General features: G+C 46.6%; 1 protein-coding gene across 4 annotated transcripts in view; it reads right to left on the reverse strand.

Annotated features, from left to right (window-relative positions):
• sulf2a (sulfatase 2a) overlaps positions 1-9,184 on the reverse strand; it is a gene marked incomplete at its 3' end in the record, with an annotated part of 54,480 nt that extends 45,296 nt beyond the window's left edge. The window contains exons 1-2 of one of the 4 annotated variants that reach the window (XM_084063065.1): positions 8,895-9,182; positions 670-719 (exon numbers count right to left, since the gene is read on the reverse strand). Of the gene's footprint in view, positions 1-669; positions 720-8,894 lie in introns of all 4 variants that reach the window. The other 3 variants (XM_084063069.1, XM_084063070.1, XM_084063068.1) reach the window with 3 other exon arrangements.
• Between the last annotated feature and the right edge of the window lie 431 nt (positions 9,185-9,615).

Raw genomic sequence — 9,615 nt, forward strand, 5'->3', positions numbered from 1 at the left:
TAAATAGACCATATGATGCACATGCTGTGTCAAAGACGAAATACACAAACACACATGCACACATGCATGAATGCACACAAACACATACTGTACACACACACACACACACACACACACACACAGAAGCATGGACATGAACACATCCACGTCCAATATAAATGCACAAACTTATGCATAACACCCAATTGAATGTGCACACGTTAACCCATAACCCATTAAAACCGGGACATCTGTGTCATTTTAGATTTTAGCTATACATATAGCACATTGGTTGGCTATACAAAAATTGCAGATATACACAAATTGCATGTCACTTTATGCCGTGCTATGAGCTTCTAGATCTGCTATTTTTGAAAAGTCGTGAAAGTTTGTGCAAATCTTTGAAAATATATATTTTTTTAAAGCCACATGTTTTTACTCACATCTTTGCTTCTGGGGGTCCCTGGAACAAAATATTTTGAGATGGGGGTCGGCGGCCAAATACATATAACTTTGGGGGACCTTGACATGAAATAGTTTGAGAACCACTGACATAGAAGCATACGTTTTTCAGAGTTAGGATTTAGAAGGCATTTGTAGCATCGGCCTCAGGTCTTAATGGGTCAAGTTAACTGAGAGAGAGAGGTTAGAAAGATAATTGAATTCCCAGTGTGTAAGAAATAGCCTTACCTTTCTTTCAAAACAGTTTCTCTTCTCCTTCAGCCTCTGGGCACCAAGTTCTGGAATCAAACACAAAGTCCAGGGAAGGTGAGAAATATACTACAGTGTGTACGTGTGAGCTCACGCAGAACCTGCCGCTCTAACCAGTTCGGTCTGCGTATCATAACGCACACTCTGTTCATAGCTGGTCCATTTTGTCTTTTGAGAGGGGATTTATGAGTCATATGTCAATTCTGGCTCATCCCCAAGCAGATGCAAGTGTCTATTGTCTCTGTCCTCAGTGACAGATGCCATACGGCTCTCTGAGTCCCACTTAGCAGATGCCACTCCCAGGCACAACTCCTCCTTCGCAGATGCCCAGAGGGATGATGACACATCTGTTTTAGGACAGAAAAAATAATAAAACACTATGATGAACACTGTGATATGCAGAATAAACAACCCTAATACAAGGTGGCATACCGCACAAGTTAATATCACACCCATCTGGAACCAGTTACAAGCACAGCAAACCGTTTTTGACTTACAACAAGGCAGCAGTCTGGGTGGGTGGTTTCATTAGAGCTGTGCCAGAAATAGTATAGCATCTTCTCTAAAATAATTACCTCTCATGTCCCGGATTTTTTTTAAAGACATATATTAATAATCAGTTTGCTTGTTGTTAAGCTGTGTAAGCGCCGTTTGTATTTTGTCAGGCAGACAGGTAAATGCCCATCCAGCAGGCGAGGTGTCAGGGGGAGCTGGGATACATGAAAATAGTCATTCTCAGCCGCCTCGTTCCATCAAGCGGCTGTCTCTAGTGCTGCCTCTCTGCGCCTGAGACGGCCTCTTGTTGTGGTGTCTCGGCTACGAGACCTTGTTCCGTGTCTGCATGTGAAGATGCATTGACAGGACCGAGGCCGGTTGATTGCTTGTTGTGATTGGACGGGTGTCAGTGGCCTATAAACTTGTAGCCCCTCGGAACCAAGCCAAACCAAACTCGATGGCTCCATGACCGCGTGTTGTAACATTGAACCAGGTCCACTGGCTTCAATCTCCCTCTAACGCGCGCTGCTAACATTTCAAAACCTCTCTTTGGTGAAACATTATCCTGGGGGGCGCACCACAAAGCCCTATCAGTGAGGTCTCCTGGTAGTAATGCATGCACAAACTTTCACACATGCACTATATATATATATATATATATACAGTACCCAATCAGCCTATAGCCTGTAAGTGTACTGTATGTGTGTATTTGTGTATCAGGTCTTTGATATTCTAAGAATATGCTTGAATACCTTATAAGCCCACATGCGGCTCTCTGCCAGGGCATGTCTCCAACCCCAGCTGCTTTCTCCCGCTACCCGCTCTGCCAGCTACTCATGGGCATCAAAGAGAGGCGCGGCCAGGCACCTGTGCCTGTCTATCTATCTTCCCGTCCATCTGGAGTGCAAACGATAAGGGCTCTGTCATGGCATGCTTTGCACTTTGGAGCATTTTCCTGCCCAGCTTAACGCGGAACAGAGATACAAGTCGGACGCCAAGGGCACAGAGATTGAGAAGGCCTTCTTCAGCTGTGCAACAACACCACAAAACGAGTCAAAGCACGACGTCCATGTAAAGGATCTCATTTTGGCCAACCGTGATATCCAAACAAAACTGTACTGTCTCAGCAGACACCAGAGGCTTGTGAACAACAAAGTGATTTATTTTCCTATTCTCCTGCTAATATAAAGGACTGACAGGTTTAATATAAATAAGCGGAAAGGCAGGCAGGATGAAGGGGAGAGAATGAAACGAGCGGTGGGCGACGAGGCGATGTGACAAGCGTGGCACGGAGAGAAAATGCGACACCTGGCCTTGTCCTTGATGTGGATAAAAGGATGATACATCAAAAAGTGACAGGGTAAAGAGATGGTTATTACCCCAACGAAGGGAGAGAGAGGATGAAGAACAGGGGAAAGTCGCTATTTTTAGTCATCGAGTAAAAATACGCCCTGCGTTCAATTATTATTCCCAGCCATAAAGTACCTCTCTGTTCATCCAAATCATATTTTATTCATTAAAGCAGACTCCCATTCTTAACATAATGAAGCCAAATTTCTAAGTGCATTTTTATGTGTCCTCGCAATTCAAATCATCAAATGCCTTGTGTAACAATCGGCTGCAATCATCTGGCTGCAGACTCTTTTGAGCGTGATGAAATGGAATGAGCTGCCCGTCTCTCTCTCCAAGGCTGATCCTGATGAAGTTTGACCAAGGGGCTAAATGAGCAAGAGCCCCGGGCCATGTTTTCTGTGATTGGCCGTGTTCTCCCTCTTGGGCAGCAGACTGATTGATTTCAGTGGGCCGGAGCTCCGGTTCTGGCTCTATTGATCTCTCATCCTCAGCCCTGTCTCTTCCCCAATTAAGAGTTCACTAAGCCGCTATACGACGGACGCTCTGCTAATGAATGCCGCCTTTGCTGCCAAACGTCTTCCACATTCAATTGGCTGTACACTTTCACTATCACGCTTTCACACTTTATTTCTCAGAGTTTCTCCAACCTGTCCCCTGCCGCACACCTCCTCCTCAGTTATTGCTTGAATCTAGCCTGTACAATAAGAAGCTGTATCGATCTGGTGAGGGGGTGGCATAGCCTTTCAGGGCTGTGGGCGGAGTAGGGAATTAAAAGTGTAACGAATCATGGCCTAACAAATGAATCCCACAGTTCATTAAATGCCATAAGCATGGGCAGAGCCCAGCCCAAATCTTTTTACATCGCTGGGAGCGAATGGCTTCACCAGCCCTCAGAACCTGAGGATTATGCAGCTACCTTGGATGTATAAAAATCAGACAGTCTGGGATGTGTCTGGCTTTCAGTTAGGACAGATCAAAGGATTCATTAGATCGGAATTAGATGAAACGGGGAGAGAGTTCACAGAGAAGGACTGAGAGAAGCCAAAAAAAATAGATAATGTGTGTGTGAGAGATGGAGGTGAGAAAGTAACGAATACAGTCCTACAAAAGAACTAGAGTGTAATTTTATACATACTTATGGATTCACCTGTCTGTCTGTTGCCCTCTATTGATCTATCAATCAGAGCCTGGGGGGGGTTGAGAGGGTGGCGCATTGCCAAAAATGGCCATGTCACAGGTTGCTGATCCCCTAACGCATCCACCGTTAAACCACAATCCCCCCTGCTTTGGTGTAGCGAGAAAATCCAATTTCAGAGGTCTGTAATTCCATAAACCTTATTAAGCACCACAATGGTTGCAACACCCCTAGGGGTTAGGAGAACGGAAGAGAGGTTAAAGTTATGACCACACTTAACAACTTTCAGGAGTCAGGGGGCGAGAAAACACACAGGGGCACTGATTAACAGGGAGTCAGAATTTGGCAACGCAGGGAAATTAAAAATAGAATCCATCTCCCCTGCATTCACTCTGGCACATCAGGCACTGCTTCTATGCCAACATTACTAGATGTAGAATAATGACGTGCGTAATGATTCAGAGAGTCAATCTTCACTTTCAAAACTTGCCAGTCACTATCGACATTCACACTGGCGACGTTCTGCAGACAACTGCAAGTGTCTCATCTCAATCTCAGATATCTAATCGATCTGACTTATCTTGGGATCAGGTAAATAGGTCTCAATTTCCTTGATTCTTCCACACCTCTTTCCTGTCTTTATCCTTAGTTTCTCTGCGTCTTTCAAAAAGCCTCTGCAAGCTAAAGTAGCCAGAAGGCTTTCTACTGTAACTGGATAAAACTGGTTGACAACTTTACTTGGCAGCAGTGTGTATGCTACAGTGTTTACACAGTAGCTACCAAATACAGAATATGAGTACTGTATCTGGCTATACTGTATGTATGGCAGTTCTAAAAGATTTGTACAGCACTCAGACCTTGTTCTTGCAAAAAAAATGCAGCTGGTTTTATTCTGGGACTTGGCCTTGTGTGTTGACCTTGGTCTTGTTAACCAGGTCCAGTATTTGTTTGGTCTTACCCGGAGTGGATTTCTTGACAACATCTACGATGTTGCTGTCCTGTGCCATAGCAGGTCCTAGTCTCCCATCACTGCATCCCGTACTCATTTAATCACAGCATCGATGGGCCACTTAGCAATGCTGTTATCTGAGAGCTCTCATTGATTGTTTGCCCAAGTCCAGGAGAGCAGGGTGTGTCTGTTTATTTGTTTTTTCTCTGCTAATGGATACCTTTACCAGGGCACACCTCACCGAGAGCACAGCCAATAATGGCCGGTGGCAGAGCCACGGGTTTGGACGAAAGAGTGGACACTATGGATTAATCAATTAAGAAATGTAAAAGATTCAGGCCAAAAAAAACAAAAAACAAATGAAAACACAATGTTTTTTGTCGTCAGATATCACAAGGCTGCGAACACTCCTCTAAACCCACAAAATTCTCTGAGAGGAAATTTAAGAGAAAAGGAGAGTGAGATTTTGTCCAGCTTCCAACATCTCTCTATTAGTGCTCTTAGCAACCGCAGCTAATTCCATCATAAATAATTCACATCCATAATGCGAAAGGCCAGCGATAACCCCCGGGATCAGGAGGGGGGAAATGATTTGAGAAAGAGGCACTGGGATTTAATACAAATACAGAGAGCTGGCTGGACCTGTGTGACATCTCTGCTGTTTGATAGGGGCTGGTGAGAAGGGCCCTCCAGTCGCTATCCCTCCTGGGAGATAGATAGTGCAGTGAAGCCTGTGCGCGGTGGCCAGCAGGGTATAATTACATTCCCTAGTGGGGCCACCTCCACTGCAGCAGCTCAGTTGTACAGATGGGAAGAGATTGAAATCTGATTGCACTCGTGCACAGCAGGTGAACGGGGTCTGAACACGTGGGCATTTTGGGAACGGATACGTGCACGACACATGCAAAAGCGGAGACACTTACGGAGACACGCACACACACACACTCACACACAGAGATATGAACTGAAAGTGTGCAGACATGATACCGGAAAACATAAAAGCATACATGAATAAACACAGGCTCGGGTGTGTGCAACCCCCCCCCTCCCATACACACACACACGCACACACACACACGACTATTTATGGTACTCCTTTTTCTCCCCATTCTCCTAAAGACCTTCACATGTTCCCTCGTTCCCCGCTGTTGAGACAGGCGCACCTGAGAGGTCTTAACACAGAGCCTTCTGCCTCTCCATCGTTAGAGCCGAGTGGAGCATCGCTGCTGAGATTTACACACTGATCTCCTGATGCCTCTTCATCACAGGACCTATTAACAGCCAGTTCATACATACCGATGAACAGGGAGACTCTGGAGGAGAAATATGTGCAGACTGCTCACTGCCAGGCAACTTGTAATGTATTTTAAAACAGCCCGTGAGAGAGTGTGTGTGTGTGTGTGTGTGTGTGTGTGTGTGTGTGTGTGTGTGTGTGTGTGTGTGTGTGTGTGTGTGTGTGTGTGTGTGTGTGTGTGTGTGTGTGTGTGTGTGTGTGTGTGTGTGTGTGTGTGTGTGTGTGTGTGTGTGTGTGTGTGTGTGTGTGTGTGTGTGTGTGTGTGTGTGTGTGTGTGTGTGTGTGTGTGTGTGTGTGTGTGTGTGTGTGAGTGAATTCACGTGACTGCGAATAAAAACAGCAGTGTGAGTGTATAAGATTAAGTGAGAAGAGCGACAGTGGAGAGAAGGCGGAAGGATGGATATATAGGTGTAAAGAAAAGAACCGAGAGACATGATGTCTAAAAGCCCCTGAAATCTAACCATTGTGCCCTTAAAACAGATTGTCACAGAGCTGCGGTAAAAGCGAGCTGTCCCAGGTGCCTGCAGTGCCTCAAGCCACCCCCCCAACGCAACCCCCAGAAGTGGTCCAGCTGTCACCTTGGCTGCTTGTCACTGATATCTGTCACCTGTCTTCAAGGTGTCCCCGTGGCCAGCGATGTGGCCCGTGTCTACTACCGGCCTGTCAATACGACTTCCTCTGGAGCCCCTGGGGAGGGAGGGGTGGGCTGGGGAAGCATGGCCTCAGCCTTCATCAGCAGGTTGAGACAACAGGCTCAGCCAGCGTGCGACATTAGCATACAATACATATTCATGCTGGTGTCTGGCTTCAATTGCATCAAAACCCGCCATCCTACCACCGGCATTATCACCGCCCCCAGAGCTGCACATTTTCCAGCCATTTTTTTTTTACGGACAACAACGCCGTCCCCCACCTCCCCACCTCCCCTGTCTGCGCTGGGAGTCCCACATGTCCTCTTATGTATTCACACCACAGCTACAGCGAGCAACGCCAACAGGTCTCAAGGTCGTCGCTACTGCTGATTGTGTGTGTGTGTGTGTGTGTGTGTGTGTGTGTGTGTGTGTGTGTGTGTGTGTGTGTGTGTGTGTGTGTGTACTTTATGCGTAAAGTGTTGAATTATACAAATCTGGATAAGGGTGTGGTGGCGGGTGCACATATGTGCCTGCTCACAATTGTGCATAATGTGTAATTTTACCGTATATATACAAAATGTGCATCCAAACGCATGTGCTCGATACTGCAATGTGCACAAATGGGATGTGCACAAATCCAGTTGTGTTATACTGCATAGCCAGAGATGCAACTGTGTGCAAGTGTCATTGTCTCAATAGCAATAGTCATAGAGTTACAGTTTATACATTGCAGCAGTTACTGCAACAACTGCAACTGCAACTACATGTAACTTACATGTGATTGCAGTTTGTACCGCAGTAGCCATACTGTCGATGTAACAATCTCTTGAGCAGTAGTTACAGCTGATGCATGTGTACCCTTAGACAAAAGCGGATGCCCCAACTGAAAATGTTCCTTTGCATGTCTCATGTGGTGACATGGCCGGGGAATAGTTGACAGGTAGACCAAGCAAGAGAATCCGCTCGCTGGTCCACCAGAATCTCGCTGAGAAAAGAGGCCAGTTGATGAGGGGGTTATAAGCCTCCATTGCTGAGTGCGCGGTTGCTAAATAATGAATGCTCAAAGCAGAGATCTGTAAGGCTCTGCTACTTCCATCCACCCATACCTTCATCCTTCATCCTATATACCACACTCCCGCCCGTACAGCCACATACACCATGGGGTTGACACATCATATATCATAAATATTTCAGCCCCTAGGTCAGTGGCCATGCCCTACTCCACGTCATAGCACTTAACCGCTGGCATTTGTTGATGTTGACAACACAGCCTTTTGACCCATAAAGACATTGACAAAACACAGCTATTGAGCGCATTCACCCGAATGCAGACACTACAGGGGTGGCAGGGTTGGAATGGTTGAATAGGTGACAATAGAATGAATTCTTACTCCACCATGCAGTCCCTGATAATTCACTGAAAATTACATATACTGTAGGCAATATTAAACAATCCAAAGACGGACACATTCCGCCTTTCTTTTTCGACAAAGTTGTACTTACACTTTTGCTTTAGTTGTTTTCTCTAATTGTATGTTAACATTTTCAGTCTCTTCAGCAACAGTCTGGTGGACAGCCTCTCATGCAACCAGGCTCATATCTGGAGAGGCAATGGCATCAAAAGAAAAACGGACAACATGGCTGTGCCAGTGCTACAAACCATTAAGACCATAAAACAGAGAGACGGAGTAAAATTAACCAATGATCCAAACCAACACCATGACAGACAGAGAGACAGGAAGCCGTGTCAACACTAAAAGGCTGAAAGAAGTGTCTTTTTTAGCACATCTTGCATTTCCGCCAATTCAAACAAAAGCACACCGTGAGTCTCCCAACACTGGGACACTTTCAGCAACACTTGAGGATGCTGGTCTCGCTTCAGAAAATCACCAACTTGTACAAGCAGACAAATAGCTCCTCCATTCTACACCGATCCCAACGCACATTACATTACATTACAGTCAATTAGCAGACGCTTTTATCCAAAGCGACTAAGCCAGTATACTGGGTGAAGTCCCTGTCCCAGTGATAGATGTGTGTGAGGTTTCATCTTCCTTACCCCCTGTTAAGCAGCAGTGTTAGCAGCTGGATATGAATAAGCCTCAGAGGCGAATAGAGCGGAGCTGAGCATTCGAGTGTAAACTAGGGCAAAGCTCGGGCACTGTGTACCTTTCAACATGTACACAACTCAGGAGACAGGTCCCCGAGTAGAGCACACACACACACGCACGCACACACGCACGCACACACGCACGCACACACACACACACACACACACACACACACACACACACACGCATGCACGCACGCAAGCAAGCAAGCGCGTGCACACGCTTGCACACCAACCTGTTTTGTTGGTGAGTCGGGTCTTGTCGATGCAGCCTCCCTCCTGTGCTGGCAGAAGTGAAGAGCTGGTCTCGCCCCCCACACAGCCCCGTGCAGACAGCTCACTGTTATAGATGCACTGACAAGTGAAAGGAGGGAGGCGTGGCCTCGCCACATAAATGCAAGAGGGAGGGGAAAGGGGCGGAGAGAGGGCTCCACTCAATCTACAATTCAATTTTAACCCCAACTCCCCCCTTTCACCATCTCTCTCTCTCTCTCTCTCTCTCTCTCTCTCTCTCTCTCTCTCTCCCTCTCTATTTAACGCATTCTCGCTTTTATTCTGTCACTCCTTGTCTTCCTCAGGTTCTCTCCCTCCTACTCGCTGTCTGCCCTTCTCTGCTCCATGTTCCTATTCATTTCTGCCTTTTCCTGTATTGCTTCCTGTTTTCTGCTCTCTCTCTCTCTCCCTCTCTCTCTCTCCCTCCCTCTCTCTCTCTCCCTCTCTCTCTCCCTCTCTCGTCACATTTTTCTCTCTGCCTCTCAAGCCCTCTCTCAGGGCTCTCATTCAGAGAGCAACCGCGCGCATGTATGTGTGCGCTTGTGCACGCGCACGCGTGAGAGTGTGTGTGTGTGTGTGTGACTGAGAGAGAGAGAGAGAGAGAGACACACACAGCGGAACAGGGCAGCTCCAACCATCTGTTGAGAGAGAGAGAGAGAGAGAGAGAGAGAGAGAGAGAGAGAG

The sequence above is a fragment of the Gymnoscopelus microlampas genome (genome assembly GCF_963454915.1).
Source record: "Gymnoscopelus microlampas genome assembly, chromosome: 7".
NCBI lineage: Eukaryota > Metazoa > Chordata > Actinopteri > Myctophiformes > Myctophidae > Gymnoscopelus > Gymnoscopelus microlampas.